This window comes from Euleptes europaea, chromosome 5 (genome assembly GCF_029931775.1).
Source record: "Euleptes europaea isolate rEulEur1 chromosome 5, rEulEur1.hap1, whole genome shotgun sequence".
NCBI lineage: Eukaryota > Metazoa > Chordata > Lepidosauria > Squamata > Sphaerodactylidae > Euleptes > Euleptes europaea.
The window spans coordinates 110,279,316-110,295,538 of record NC_079316.1 but is presented as its reverse complement, the minus strand read 5'-3'; the positions used below and the strand labels follow the sequence as shown (position 1 = coordinate 110,295,538).

The 16,223-nt window shown below is 46.7% G+C and overlaps 1 protein-coding gene across 8 annotated transcripts in view; it reads left to right on the top strand.

Annotated features, from left to right (window-relative positions):
* ZMIZ1 (zinc finger MIZ-type containing 1) overlaps positions 1-16,223 on the top strand; it is a 314,832-nt gene that overhangs the window by 170,214 nt on the left and 128,395 nt on the right. The window contains exon 1 of one of the 8 annotated variants that reach the window (XM_056849853.1): positions 10,790-10,871. The exons of the other annotated variants lie outside the window; for them this stretch is intronic. The gene's annotated coding sequence lies outside the window, so the exon portion shown is untranslated. Of the gene's footprint in view, positions 1-10,789; positions 10,872-16,223 lie in introns of those variants that run through there. 8 annotated transcript variants of the gene reach the window in all.

Sequence of the window (16,223 nt, the reverse complement as noted above, 5' to 3'; positions counted from 1 at the left end):
TTAGATCAAAAGAGTTTCTGCCTAAACATTAGGAAGAACTTTCTAACAGTTAGAGCGGTTCCTCAGTGGAACAGGATTCCTTGGGAGATGGTGAGCTCTCCTTCCCTGGAGGTTTTTAAGCAGAGTCTAGATGGCCATCTGTCAGCAATGCTATGACCTTAAGCAGATCACCAGAGGGAGAGCATCTTGGCCATCTTCTGGGCATGGAGTAGGGGTCAAGGGGGGGTAGTTGTGAATTTCCTGCATTGTGCAGGGGGTTGGGCTAGATGACCCTGGTGGTGCCTTCCAACTCTTATGATTCTATAATGAGATACTTGGGGATTGGACAAAAGTCTAAGCGCGAAATTAATTTATGTTTTATGTACTCCTTATACAAATAGCCTGAAGGGAGTTTTACACAATATTTTCTAAATAATTTAGTACATGTGGGGCATCATGGGGAACCTGCTGTTGGTGTGACCAGCCTTTGTGGGCGTTCAAAAAGTTTTGGATTTCGGAGTATCTTGGATATTGGATTTCCAGATAAAAGATACTCAACCTGTACTACAATCCTGTATGGCTGGCTATATTAACAGTTGACAACTGTCCCAGAATCACCCAGCTTTATGGTTTAGTGGGGTTTGCATCTAGGGTTGCCGACTGTCCTCCCTATGCTCCACCCCTAAATCTCCAGGAATTTCCCAAATTGTAGTTGGCAGCCCTAGCTTGTACAGCATTTCAGTACGAAGACATCTAGGCCCGAAAGAGGCCCCAAAGAAAAGTAAACTTCAACATAAAGTTAAATGCAGCCTTTTAAAAATGATTTTTGTGAGAGTCTTCTGTCTTCCGCTTCCCTCAAAACAGTTTACTTTTAAGAGGCCAGTGGAAAAACGCAAACACACACACAGATCTAAATGTCACTTATTTCCTGGAACTGGCTCATGGCGCTGTACTCGATTGCTCAATAAAGTTAGTTTCTTATTTGGTGCCCCACGGAGTTAATATCCCCCCCCTTTTGTTTCTTCTGCAAGTTATTTTTGGAGCGCTTGCATGTTTTGTCTTTTTAAATCGCGGAAACCATTCAAAACCTTACTCGTTCGGTTTGGCTGATGCTAGGGCCGCTTTGCGTGTGAGAACGGGACTGTCCGTATCTGGATCTTCAGTACCTTCGTGGAGATGGCACAGCTCTCCACATTCAGTGCTGTGCCTTTGATCCTGAGATGGCGACGGTGGAACGTGGAGGAGAAGCCTTTGATAAAAGAGGGCTGGAAGAATGTTCGAGCAAGATGAACTACCAATATAAAATGGCTAATCTGTGACTGGCCACGCTTTCCTGGAGCCTTTTATCTTCTGCGAGCATTCAGAGTACTTCACAGATAACAGTCAAAAGAAAACCCCAACCGGTCTTGCAATGCCAACAGACTTCTTCTGGTCCCCCCCCCTATGTTTCCAATCTCGTTCACAACACAGTGAGGTATGGCTTTCATTCCGAGGCTTTCTCCTTTCTCCGTCCCCCGCCTCCCCCACCTGCCTCCCATGCAGTTCTTCCATTAGTGGAGTCTGAATAATCATCTGTCTCAAGAGAGCTCTCTCTCTGGTCACCCCAAGACCAGGTGATCATAAAGAAAGGGAGATGTTGCCGGCTTTTTTCCTGGCTGCTGATAAAAGAGGTCTGCGCTTCTCTTTGGCAGAGAATCAACTCCGAGAAGATAAATGGAAGTAAAGACGAGCAACCAGGGAAGGCACTGGCCACACGTGAAGTACTCAGAAGTACATATCACGGTAGCCCCTTTAAAAAATATTTTCTACAACCCTCTTCCCACTCTGGGGAAATGTTAGGTGTCTGTTGGTCTCTCACTCGCTCAGTCTCTCATGCATACACATACCAATTCCAGTTTTGAGCGTTACCCCTGCCACATATTCCAGATTTGGCAGGGGTATAGCTGAGAGAATAGTGGCTCCTCTTAGGATACCTTATGGAGTTTGTGTGTGGAAATGTGATTTGAATTGGAAGCTTTGCAACTCATACGTTTTGCTGAACTATCGAGTTATTTATTGTTTAATTTGAATGATTTGTACCTACAGGTTCTCAACACTATTTACTAAAATGGCGTTGAGAAGAAGAGAAGACTGAGAGGGGATATGATAACCATCTTCAAGTACTTGAAGGGCTGTCGTATAGAGGATGGTGCTGAGTTGTTTTCTGTTGCCCCAGAAGGTTGGACCAGAACCAATGGGTTAAAATTAAATGAGAAGAGTTTCCATCTAGACATTAAAAAGAAATTTCTAACACAGCGGTTCCTCAGTGGAACAGGCTTCCTCGGGAGGTGGTGAGCTAGTTAATTTGTGGAACTCCCTGCCCCAGGATGTGGTGATGGCTGCCAGCTTGGAGGGATTTAAGAGGGGAGTAGAGGACCCTGGTGGTCCCTTCCAACTCTATGATTCTATGATAAACAGCCGAAAAAGTAAACATTCCGAACCTGAAAAGTCACCAATTCCCTTAAAGACAGCCTCGATGCAAATAGAAAAATAAATAAGTAGTGCATGGTTAACATTATTGGCGCCATAAGGATACATTCTTAAGTTTTAAAAAGGATTGAGAATAATAGAGCTATTATAATGACCTGACCTGATGAGTGCTGTAACAGTTGAAAAAAGCACATGTTGTGTTAAAATGTTATAAGAGGGGGGGAATTAAAGACAAGACAGATATTGCCAATTGTTGGTCACATCTTTCATTCTGAGCTTGTTCTTCTTGCTTTTGCCAGATGCAAGATGGCCAGTCTCTCTCCATCTCCACCTTGATATTAAAAGATGTCAGAGGGGACCCTTTTACATAGCTACCCCCAAGATACAACATTTCCTGTGATGTAATTTGACACACAGCCATCATCGGGGCTTAAACATAGTAATCTTTGAAAATGATTGGGAATTTGCCCGAGAGGGGGGCGGGGGTGGTGGAAAGGCCGGGTACAATTAATTCCCCCCAATGATAAACCACCCCTTGTCCAAAAGGAGACGTGCTATGAAGGGTGATTGAATCCATTTAACTGCAGTGCTTTGACAACTGTGACTCAAATGTCACCACAGAAAGTGATATTTCCATTGGCATGGTGGGATTAGGAACCTGTGGAAGATTTGTCAAAGGGAAACGTAAGTACATAATTTCTACATAAGTGATTTGTCTCCTCGAAGCCGCTTCTGCTCAAAGAGAGAAGGGTAGTGACTTTAAAAATGAAATCCCTGACCTCTTGCCCAGGAGAGGGGATATAATTGCAGGCCCAGCTGAGGAAAGACCTTGAAAGTAATCCTCAAAAGCATAAATAACGCCCAAGTCAAAAATGCATATATTGCAAACAAATTTACCAGAAACACACACGGCTGATGGAAACGCATAGGAATTGTGCAAGAACACAAGGGTGTGTAGGTCCTGTTGAAACTATACGTTTTATCTTTTGTTATTAGAGCGAAGTAGAAGAGTGTAAAAATGTGTATGGGGTTTGCTGCCCATGGGATGTGGCATGTTACCCTTTAAAATGTTGGTTCTATGGTTTCCACATAGGTAAATCAGCGTGGTGTAGCGATTCAGAGCGGCAGACTCTAATCTGGAGAAACTGGTTGGTTTCCCCACTCCTCCACATGAGCGGCAGACTTTAATCTAGAGAACTGGGATGGTTTCCCCACTCTTCCACATGAGCAGCGGACTGTAATCTTGAGAACCGGGTTGGTTTCCCCACTCCTTCACATGAGCAGCAGACTCTTATCTGGAGAACCGGATTGGTTTCCCGGCTCCTCCACATGAGCGGTGGACTCTAATCTGGAGATCTGGGTTGGTTTTCCCGCTCCTCCACATGAACAGCAGACTGTAATCTGGAGAACTGGGTTTGCTTTCCCCGCTCCTCCACCTGTTGGGTGACCTTGGGCCAGAATTAGTTCTCTTTGAATTCTCTCAGTCCCACCTACCTCACAAGGTGTCTGTTGTGGGGAGCTCTAGGGATCACCAGAAATTCTATGGTAAAATTACAGAATTTCTTGCAATTCCAAGAGCTCCCACCATCACTTTCAGGTTTTCCTAAGAAGTGAGCATTGGGAGCTGGGGATGAAGCTTGGCAGCTCTAGGTGGGTGGGCCCCTCTGCAACTAGGACCAGAGCTGTGCAGTGGCTTAATTTTCCAATCCCCATTAAATCCCTTCTTATAGCACACCACTGCACTCTAATGCACAGTTTGAGAATCGAAGAAGAAGGAAGAGGAGGAGGAGTTGGTTTTTATACCCTGATTTTCTTCCTCTTCCAGTGGATCTGAGGGTCAAGCCTGGAAAAGGTGGCCCTTGGGGAAGGGAGGCAGCTTAGCAGGGGTGTAATGTCACAGAGTTAAAGTTGCCAGCTCTGTGATGGGAAATACCTGGCAATTTTGGGGGCGGAGTTTTAAGGAGGAGAGTAACTTCAACGGAGTATAATGACATCGAGTCCACCTTCCAAAGCGGCCATTTTCTCCAGGGGAACAGATCTCTATCACCTGGAGGTCAGTTGTAATAGTGGGAGCCACCACCTGGAGGTTGGCAACCCTACGTGCGTCTTCTCAGTTCTACAGGTAGTTCGTGAATCAAAGCACCATCTGGATGAAAAAGTGATAGCCTGTAATGCCGTGCCTTTAACAGTGTCGCATCATGGATGTTGTTTTTACAAATGGTATCCGGTTTTCTTTCAGAGTGAATATCCGCATTATGCAACGTGCAATAACTGCTTGCAAAGAAAAGTGTCAGCCAGTTACCTTTTCCTGACACTTTCCACTTATTGTTAAAATTGAAGTCAGCCAAATAAAATCCCTGGCAATTTCTCAGTAGGATGGCTCAGTAGGGTTTTTTTTATGAAAGCTGTGCTTGAAAAGGAAGTGGCTTTTTACCACCGGATGCCGTGTCAGGAAAAAGCTGTTTTTTGTTTTGGCCACAACTTAAACGGCTACTTTTCCTTCAGAAAAGAGGGAAAGACTCTTGGCTTCCGGCTTTGTAGTGTATCATTATTAATTCAATATAAAAACATGACTTATTTTAATTTGAACATCACTTTTAACATTAGGGTTGCCGACATCCAGGGGAGGGGCTGTGGCTCAGGATCTGCTTGGCATGCAGAAGGTCCCAGGTTCAAGGCCCAGATTCTCCAGTTAAAGGGACCAGGCAAGTAGGTGATGTGAAAGACCCCTGCCTGAGACCCTGGAGAGCCGCTGCCAGTCTGAGTAGACAATATTGACTTGGCTGGACCAAAGGTCTGATACAGTATAAGGCAGCTTCATGTGTTCATGTGTACTAGCTGGAGATCTCCTGCTATGACAACTGATCTCCAGCTGATAGAGATCAATTCAGCTGGAGAAAATGGCTGCTTTGGCCATTATACTCTATAACTTTGAAGTCACTCCCCTCCATAAACCCTGCCCTCCTCAGGCTCTGCCCCCAAAATCTCCCGCCGGTGGCAAAGAGGGACCTGGCAACCCTATTTAATATCAATTTTACGGGCCACAATTCAAACCTCTTTTTTTTCTTAAAAGAAAAGTAAACTTGTAAATAAGCTGGGGGGGGATGAAGGAAGGAGGTTGGGGAACTGAAAATCATGTTTATGTCTTGTCAAGACGCTGAATTTTAAAACAGTCTGAATGTGCCTGCTAGGGAAAAAAATATTCAAAATCCCATCTTCAATCCTGCATGTGCTGCTCAAAGAAAAATGGACAGTGTTGTTTTTTTCCTAAGTGTGCAAAGATTTTTTTCTATGTTGTCTCAGTGATTCTCATCTCAACCCTACAAAGTAAACTAGTATTACTTTTCCTTATTAGAAGGGTTCCCATTTGTCTGCTTATGGTGGGAGACCTCCAGGCAATTAAGGCCCTGGCTGTCCGTCCATGCTCGCCTCATCAGCAGGTGGAAACTGGGGCCAGGGCTGTTATCATCCTGGGGAGAAAATTTTAAAAAGAAAAATAGATAGAGCCATCATAGTGTAGTAGTTAAGAGCAGTGGACGCTAATCTGGAGAACCAGGTTGGATTCCCCACTCCTCCACATGAGCAGTGGACTCTAATCTGGAGAACTGGGTTTGATTCCTCCCAATGAAGCCTGCTGGTTGACCTTGGGCTAGTCACAGCTCTCTCCAAACTCTCTCAGCCCCACTTACCTCACAAGGTGTCTGTTGTGTGGAGAGGAAGGGAATGTAAGCCGGTTTGAGACTCCTTAATAGTAGAGAAAAACGGGGTATAAAAACCACTTCTTCTTCTTCTTCTTCTTCTTCTTCTTCTTCTTCTTCTTCTTCTTCTTCTTCTTCTTCTTCTTCTTCTTCTTCTTCTTCTTCTTCGTTCTGCCAATAGAGTTCCTGGCAATTCCTAGAGCTAACCAGAAGTGACAAGGGTCACTTCTAGATACTCTGTGATCAGAACAAGGCCTTATTTTTTCTTTTTGGTTTTTCCCCCTGGGATTCTGCCCACCCCACCCCACCCCCCAACAACACTGAGGCTGGTGGCAGTTTGAAAAAGTCTGTGTGGTCTGAGCGCCTCTCTTCCTACTAGGTCAGCCAGGTCTTCTACTCTGGTAGTAGACCTCCAGACCAGAGGCCATGATCCCCCACCACTGTTCAGTAGGGCAGCGAAGAAAAAAATGGAGAAATCATGGGTGGGGAAACCATTGTCACTTCAATGGTGCAATGTCACTTGAACCCAGAAGTGACACCATCACATCAGGGCAGGGTTGCCAACCTCCAGGTACTAGCTGGAGCTCTCCTACTATTACAACTGATCTCCAGCCGACAGTGATCAGTTCACCTGGGGAAAATGGCTGCTTTGGTTATTGGACTCTATGGCATTGAAGACCCTCCCCTCCCCAAACCCTGCCTTCCTCAGGTTCAGCCCCCAAAATCTCCAGGTATTTCCCAACCCAGATCTGCCAATCCTACATCAGGGTGATACTGTCGGATTCCACTGGAGTGGGTGTCTGAAAATGATTTGCTGGTTCTAGAACAAATTGGATTTAGGTGGGGACATTCAGCTTTAAACCATTGTGTGTGTGTTTGTGTGTGTGTTTGTTTTTTTTACTATGACATCTTATTAAATATGCACATGAACTATCTAGGCAGCTATATGTTGCATTCATTGATCTCAGAGCTGCTTTTGGTTCTGTGCTGAAGATAACACCTCTGGGGTAAATGAATTAATAGCAGGTTATTGGAGCGTATTAAGGGCCTGTATGTGAACAGAGTCTGAAGAAGTGTGCTGTGATTCATGAAAGCTCATACCCTGCCGAAAATTTTGTTAGTCTTTAAGGTGCTACTGGACTCTTGCCCTTTTCTACCACTCTAAAGGCAAGACTGGGTATTCACAGCCAATTTTGCAGCCCAGTTGTAACTTCAAAAGAAGGGCCCATGATTGTATCCTTGCCTCTTCACTTTTCAATCTCTTTATAAGTGACAGAGGGAGAGAGCAAGCGTGGTGTAGTGGTTAAGAGTGGCAGACAATAATCTGTTGAACCGGGTTCAATTCCCCACTCCTCCACCAAAAGCCTACTGGGAGACCAGTCACAGTTCTCTCCGAACTCTCTAAGCCCATGCTAGGGTTGCCAGGTCCCTCTTCACCATTGACGGGAGGTTTTTGGGGCGGGGCCTGAGGAGGCCGGGGTTTGGGGAGGGGAGGGACTTCAATGCCATAGAGTCCAATTGCCAAAGTGGCCATTTTCTCCAGAGGAACTGATCTCTATCGGCTGGAGATTAGTTGTAACAGCAGGAGATCTCCAGCTAGTACCTGGAAGTTGACACAAAATACTCCAGTCATGAAATGGATGGATAAATCTGCAGACCTCCGAGGGTTCGGTCTTGCTCTTCTTAATCGGATGAAGAGTAAGACTGTGCATATTTAATAAGATGTCATAGTAAAAACCTGGAGGCTGGCAACTCTACCTATTTGCAAGGAAGAGCAAGACTGAACCCTCTGAGGTCTATTTGCAGATTTATCCACCCATTTCTTGATTGGAGTATTTTGTGTGAATTAACAATGGACAAGCTGAAGGAGATTCTTTGAAATGTGCTTAATTATCTAGAATTCGCATTCCTGCTCCATTGGATCCTATGCTTCATACGGACTGTGTGCTTCTACTCTGCAATGCACACATGTTGTGGATTGAACTTCTTGTTTTCCATTGTTAGATTTGTGTCCTTTGTGACATTTGTGTGTATATATAGCTGGACTGTACATTTTATTGTGCTTAATTTCACACTTGTGGATTCCCATTGGCATTATGCAGGGATTTAGGGTTCATCTTTGTATGTTGTATTATATATTTTGTTACAATTTGAGCCTTCATGCTGCTTTATATTCTTTTTAGCTTGGCTGTTGCACCATTGATTTTTGTTTGTGTTGACTTCCCAGTACCTGGAAGTTGGCGACCCTAGCCCATGCGGAGGCAGGCAATGGCAAGCCACTTCCGGATGCCTCTTGCCTTGAAAACACTATGGGGTTGCTATAAGCCATCTGTGACCCAATGGCACTTTCCACCACCACATAATACACAGGGCCATCCTCAGCATCCTTCTAAACCCATTAGCATCAGTGGGCTTAAGAGGGAGCAACTCTCCTTAGCATAGCTCTCCTCTTGTGTTGTAGTCAGGTTGAGGTGCAAGGAACTTTGCTCTTTCTCAGCTGCCCTTCTGACTTTGTCAGATGTCGTCCACGCGACCATATGTTTTCTTTGCAGCCCTGAGGACTAGAAAGTTGGCCCGATGTGTAAGATAATGAAAGATCTCAGGAAGCTGAATTCAGTGTCTGGTTCCATGTTTTGTCCTTTTCCTTCATTTTCCCAGAACTACGGCATACATCAGGTTGCCAGCTCCAGGTTTGGAAATACCTGGATATTTTGGGGGTGGAGCCTGAGGAGGGCAGGGTTTGGGGAGGGGAGGGACTTCAATGCCATAGAGTCCAATTGTCAGAGCGGCCATTTTCTCCAGGTGAACTGATCTCTGTCAGATGGAGATCAGCTGTAATAGCAGGAGATCTCCAGCCACCACCTGGAGGTTGGCAATCTTAAGCATACAGATAACTTGAGTTGAACTCCTTGAAGCATCCTAAGCATTCTGCTGTCCTTGGCTGGTTCCCACATTACAGTCTTCCAGTGTAAGAATGTGGAGAAAATAATTAGGTCAAAGAAAAACACATTTATCTGGAATTCGGCTGTACAGCAACTATGGTTTTTCTGCAAGCTAATCATGCATATTTGTCCTTTTCTGCCATACTGTTTCCAGACACGTGCGAATGACGAGCAAACAATTTGGCTGCAATTGCTTCCCATTTGTATTTATTTATTTGGTTTTTTTGTGCTCAGCTTCGACTACATAAAGGCTTGCAAAAGCGGGGGAGGGGAATATTCCCACCAGGGCTACCTGCCGAATGCGATGAAGAAAGCCTAATTAAACTTTGGCCCCAGATCCACCCACCATGACATAATATTCCACCGTGGTAATCGATTACACAGGAAGAAGATGCAGCTATTCGGGGTTTTTTGTTGTTGTTCTCCCATTCAGTGATTCATGCCAAAATTATGCCCATATACCATTCATAATCTGGTACAGGTGGTGTCTGTTCACTTCCTCCTCCCCTTTGGCGGGGGGCTCAGGCAGGAAGCCTCCAACGTCTCCAATACCACCTAAAACCAGAAGTGTCTTTCATTCTGGACTCTTAATCAGCACAACTACTTACATGGATATAGTCGAGACTATTTCCAAACCGGGGATGGGAGGAAAAAAACCTACCCGTTGTATGCTGGTGTATGACTGTGTTTAATAAATCTGTTTGTCTATCTATTTATCTATGTATGTATGTATCTATCTATTTATCTATGTATGTATGGATCTATCTATCCATCCATCCATCCATCCATCCATCCATTCCACCCGTTGACTTTCCCTCCTAGAGAAGCCCCTTTTCTTTTCCCCTATTCCTTTTTTCCCAATCAGGCACCCGTAAAGGTTTGCTAGACACACTCGAACAAGTGTTGCTTCTGATTCATTGATGATGGCGGGGATGGGGGGGGGGGGTTGGTTTGAGCTTTTTGGCTGCGCCCCAGAAAACAGAACCCTTTGTCCTGATATTCCCGTCCCCCACGCCTCCTTGCAAGTTTGAAAGGCGAGATTGCCTGTATTTTTCTCTCTAACCATCCCCCCTCCTCTTTTTTCTCTTCCTTCTGGCAAAGTGGCGGTCTCCGCTAGTGTGTGTATCTGTGTGTGTGTGTGTGTGTGTGCGTGCGTGCTCACGTAAGTGATAGATGGATATGATGGGGGAGCCGAAGGGATGGACCCACTAGAGACAGCGAAAGGAAACCCATCATCCCCGAGAACGTGCAGCTGAGGTGAGAAATTTTCCTTTAGTGTTCGGTTATCCCCTCCTGCCTGCCTCCCCAGTCTCTTATCTAGGGTGGGGGGGGGGGTGTTTAAAGGTGCCACCTTTCATAATGATGCTGTTGCCACACGTTCGCGTGCACACATGCTCTGCTCCCCTTCCCCCAGCAGTGTCACGCCGGTGCCACCGCATGCCCCATCTCTGGCTCGTTCCAGGTCTACAGTGCCAAGTTCTAAAGCTGATTCTCTCTCTCTCTCTTTCTCTCTTTTATTGTCTCTGGAGGGCTGTCGCTGGGAGCGCAAGTAGCCTGTTGGCGTGTACGGCGGGAGCCCATTAGCAAAAGGCTCCATCTGTGATTGGTTTTGCCTGGAAACGGGGAGACAAGCGATGAATAATTGATGTGTGTTGTGCAGGAGCCGGACAGGCAAAGGAAAAAGAGAGAGAGAACGAGAAAGAGAGAGAGAACAGGATGCCCTCAGAGGAGGCGAGGGAACCAGCTTGAAAATAGCTCCTGGCTGCCTTGTGCAGAGATTAAGGTGGCCCTGGCTTTTTTCTTTGTTCTGCACTCCACGGGTTTCTGCCTAGCAGTGTTTCCAGTTCCATGGGGCCTTTATTCCCTCCCTGCCACAGAAGAGAGGGGAGAGAGCCCACCCTCCCTGGCTGAGGTGGGGGCGGGGTGGGGAGAACAGAGGACGTCTAGTTGTGAATGAAACAGAACTTGTGGGTAAGTTGGCTTCCTTGGAGGGGATGGGAGGGGGTGTCAGGGGGTGGGTGTCTTTCCTCCCAGCCTCTGTGTGTGTGTGTGTGTGTGTGTGCGTGCGTGCTTGGCTGTGTGTCCGTGCATGCGCGTGCGTGCGTGAGAGAGAGCATTGTGGGTAGCAGTGTGTTGTCAAATGGAAAAGGCAGAGCATGGGGATGAAAGAGGAGCGTTCGCCAGAGAAGAGGGGCAGGGTTATGCGTAGTTTACACTTGACTGCGTTGCCATTTTTGTGTGTGAATGCATTCTGATTTATTTATTTATTTGGTAATGCCATTCTGGTCTTGGGATCATTTTTATCATGAGGGGAGAAATCTCGTCCTAGATAGCTCCCAAAGATTCGACCCGACATTTATACTTCTTCTGTTCATTCTTTGCTGATTTACCTGTGTCGTTTGCCTGTAACCATGGTGAACAGTTTATGTGTGGGTGGGTGTGGGCAAAGCCGCAACGGCCTTCCCCTGAATGGTTGGCATGCCCCAAAATTTCTCCATCACCCAAAGCAATTAGCCACTGGAATGGCACGTCAAAATTTTTACATTAGTTTGCATTATTTCAGCAAAGAATCTTTCTCTTAAAGGAATCTCTCCTTTGCTTGTCTTGCGTGGAAAAAAACAGGCCCCACAAGAAATTCTTTTAAGGAATCTGGTTGGCGGTGAAGACATGATCTATCTTCTGTGTCAATCTAGGACTGGAATGCGTTTTCGTAATTTATGATTGTGTGGATCGCGTTTAGTGCATGCATTTGGCAAACCTAAGTCCAGACTCAGTGAAATGCCTGCCAGTTCCTGCTGTTGGCTTGTTTTGTTTTTTGTATTTGGAATAAATTGATACAAAGCTAAAGAAATCAGTCTTTGTTAAATGGGATCTAAAAATGGCCATTGTGGATTTGCAGTTGAAGTTGAGTAAGCAGGATCGTTGTGGTTGGGGCGGCCCTGCTAGGGTTGCCAGTTCTGAGCTGGGAAATTCCTGCAGATTTAAGGGCGGAGCCTGGGGAGGGCACGGTTTTGGGTGGGAAGGGAGCTCTCGGCAAGGTATAATGCCATAGAGTCCATCGTGGTGTAGTGGTTAGGAGGGGTGCACTCTAATCTCAAGGACAGGGTTGGTTTCCCCACTCCTCCACATTAAGCCTGCTGGGTGACCTTGGGCTGGTCACAGTTCTCTCTGAACTCCCTCAGCCCCATCTACCTCACAAGGTGTCTTTTGTGGAGGGAGGGAAGGTGATTGTGAGCGGCTTTGAGACTCCTTAAAGGTAGAGAAAATCAGGGTATAAAAACCAACTCTGCTCCTCCTCCAAAGATACTGTTTTCTCCAGGGAAACTGACCTCTGTAGTCTGGAGATCAGTTGTAATTCTGGGAGATCCCCAGGCCCTGCCTGGGGGTTGGTAACCCTAGGCCCAGTCCATGTTTTGTGATATGCCCCTTAGTCACTTGACTTAGGTCATGGTTTATGAAGGGGGAATTTGAATTCCAGGAGAGCTCCAGCCACCACCTGGAGGTTGACAACCCTAGCAAGGCCTGGACCATGTTTTGTGGTATTCCCCTTAGGCCATGGTTTAAGGAGGGGGAATTCCAACTCGGCCACCTTCCCATCCATCATGTTGGTGAGCCGAAATAGGCATGGCAGGGAAGGAAGAGCCTTGATTGGTTGGTTTCGGCAGCAGAGTGGAGGGCTGTCTCGCATTCGCCCCAGGGCCTGATTCTTATCTGTTGCTGGCAGAGACCGCTCCAAATTTGCCAGGGAAGTCAGGCCATCAGGAGCATCCAATCCATAGCTGAACTGAAGCCATTCAGGGGCCCTGATCCAAAACCTCTTGCCCTGAACATTTCTTGGCTGAACCGCGTATCCAAACTTGCCTTTAACGGAACTTCAGATAATGCATCAATAGGGGTTATCCCCGTTCTATTTGGCACCAGGAGGAAGAATCCTAGAGAAATTTGTATTTTGCTGCGGGAGGTTTTTGGGGTAGAGCCTGAGAAGGGCGGGGTTTGGGGAAGGGAGGGACTTCAATGTCATATAGTCCAAATGCCAAAGTGGCCATTCTATCCAGTTGAATTGATCTCTATCGGCTGGGGATCAGTTGTAATAGCAGGAGATCTCCAGCTAGAACCTGGAGGTTGGCAACCTTACTGGGGGGTATTTTGATCTCACCCATGTTTGCCTTTCCTTCTGGCATGCAACTGCAATTGCTTTCTTTCTTGAAATATCTGCATTCCTTGAAACCTGCAAACCCTTTCCTGGAAGAAGGAACTTAATTGGGCCTGGAGTTTGCTCATGGGGTAATGGGTGCTGCAGAGCAATCCCCTCCCCGGGGACTCATTAGTAGGGTTGCCAGGTCCCTCTTCACCATTGACGGGAGGTTTTTGGGGTGGAGCCTGAGGAGGGTGGGGTTTGGGGAGGGGAGGGGCTTCAATGCCATAGAGTCCAATTGCCAAAGCGACCATTTTCTCCAGGTGAATTGATCTCTATCAGCCCGGGATCAGTTGTAATAGCAGGAGATCTCCAGCTAGTACCTGGAGGTTGGCAACCCGATCCATTAGTGGCAGGTCATGTCTGCAGATAGAGCCGCCACTTGGCTGTTCCTCTCTTGGGTAGGGGGGCAAACCTCCCAGTAGGGCCTGGAGTTGTCCCAGAATTACGAGTGATCTCCCAACTTGCAGAAGCCAGATCCCCTGTAGGAAATGGCAGTTTCAGCTGGTAGACTCTGCCGCATCCTATTTCCTCTGAGCTCCTTCTGCATTCCCCAGGCTCTGTCCCTAAATCTCCAGGAATTTTCCAAGCCAGAATTGGCAGTTCAGCTCTTATGCATGATTTACACATGCAAGAGATTGAGGCGGCTGAATGGATAGCTCCCTTTTACACTGTTTCCCTGTATAACAAGAACACCAAAAACTCCCTGCAAATGGAAACCGCCCACACTCTCCCTTCTGTACTAACGTTCTAGTTTCGGGGAGTTTTTTAGGTTTTTTTTGTTAATGAATAGGATCGTTCAAAAGTGGAATCCACCCCCTGCAGTCTGAAGTGTTGTTTCAACCACCAACAACTTTTTACCACCTCATTTTTAGGGTTGCCAGGTCCCTCTTCACCATCGGCGGGAGGTTTTGTGGGAGGAGCCTGAGGAGGGCAGGGTTTGGGGAGGGGAGGGACTTCAATGCCATAGAGTCCAATTACCAAAGCGACCATTTTCTCCAGGTGAACTGATTTCTATTGACTGGAGATCGGTTGTAATAGTAGATCTCCAGCTAGTACCTGGAGCTTGGCAACCCTACTCATTCTCCAGGGCGTATCAACCAGGTACTATTGGTGGACAGTTTTTCTGCATTCCAGCAGGAAAGAAAGGGTCTTTTCACCAGTTTGCCTAGCCCAATTCCCCCCCCCCCCCAGCCCCCATCTAAAAGCAGCAGAATATTTTTCAGGAGATAGCCAGATGGCTGTTTTCATCCATGTGCAATTTCATACTTCTCTTGTTAATCTCTTTGATTTTTTTCCCCGCAAAAAAGGGGGGGAAAGGCTCTGAATAGAGTACGTAATAGTTGGTAAAGGAAGTTTTTGTGTGTTGTAAACATTTGTTTGGGGTATGGAAGATTTCTGCTGTATAGGGATGGGATTGGATGATCTTTCAGCAGCACTGAGGTGTGTGTGTGTGTGTGTGTGTGTGTGTGTGTGTGTGTGTGTTAGAGCATCTGCTTGGCATGCACAAGGTCCCAGGTTCAATCCCTGGCATCTCCAGTTAAAGGGAGTAGGCAAGTAGGTGATGTGAAAGACCTCTGCCTGAGATCCTGGAGAGCCACTGAGTGGACCATACTGACTTTGATGGACTGAGGGTCTGATTCATATGGCCGAGGATGTTCCACACTGAAAGCAACCCCCCCCCCCAAAAAAAAAAAACCCTGGGATGGATCTGGATTGGTTGGGTGGTGCTGATACTATGTTCAAATTGACATGGTACAACCTAGACCAGATGTTACTTCCGTTCTATATGTTCCTCAATAAGCAACCTTGATGCTGCTTTTTTTTTCTACTCTAAAGTCATCAGCAAGAGCCCCATGGCGCAGAGTGGTAAGCTGCAGTACTGCAGTACCATAACCTGAGTTCGATCCTGACAGAAGTCCATTTCAGGCAGCCGGCACAAGGTTGACTCAGCCTCCCAGCCTTCCAATGTCGGTAAAATGAGTACCCAGCTTGCTGGGGGTACAGTGTTGATGACTGGGGAAGGCACTGGCAAACCACCCCGTAAACAAAGTCTGCCTAGTAAACGTCGGGATGTGATGTCACCCCATGGGTCAGGAATGACCCGGTGCTTGCACAGGGGACTGCCTTTACCTTTAAAGTCAGCAGCAGCATTTGGCAGAGGTTTGAGGTCCCCATCCCTTCACATCATCTGGGCTGATTTGAGTGGGGACTAGGGTTACCAACCTCCAGGTACTAGCTGGAGATCTCCTTCTATTACAACTGATTTCCAGCTGATAGAGATCAGTTCACTTGGAGAAAATGACCACTTTGGCAGTTCAACCCTATGGACTCTCTCCCCAAATCCTGCCCTCCTCAGGCTACAGCCCAAAAACCTCCCGCTGGTGGCGAGGAGGGACCTGGCAGCCCTATCCTGACTGCTCTTTCCGGGCTAATTTTAGTGTCCGACAACTTTGGCTTGGAATTGAAATGATGTTTGTATATTATGTTGTGTCAACTACTGCATGATGTTTTAATGGATGTTAGCTGCTCTGAGCCCAGCCTTGGCTGGGATAGAGGGTGGATTAGAAGTTTTAAAAATAAATAAATTTTCTTGCATATCTCCCGCATAGCAAAATGTCACTTCAAGGGAGCAGTTTCAGCTTGTTTTTTATACCACACATGAATGAAACCTGACACACTTTCCCTCCTTATAGCTAGGCAGTAAGATTGCCAGCTCTGGGTTGGGAAATACCAGGAGATTTTAGGGGTGGAGCCTGTGGAGGGCAGGGTTTGGAGAGGGGAGGGACTTCAGCACCATAGAGTCCAATTGCCAAAGCGGCCGTTTTCTCCAGGGGAACTGATCTCTGTCAGCTGGAGATCAGTTGTAATAGCGGGAGATCTCCAGCCACCACCTGGAGGTGGCGAAGAGGGACCTGGCAACCCTACCCATCATGTCAG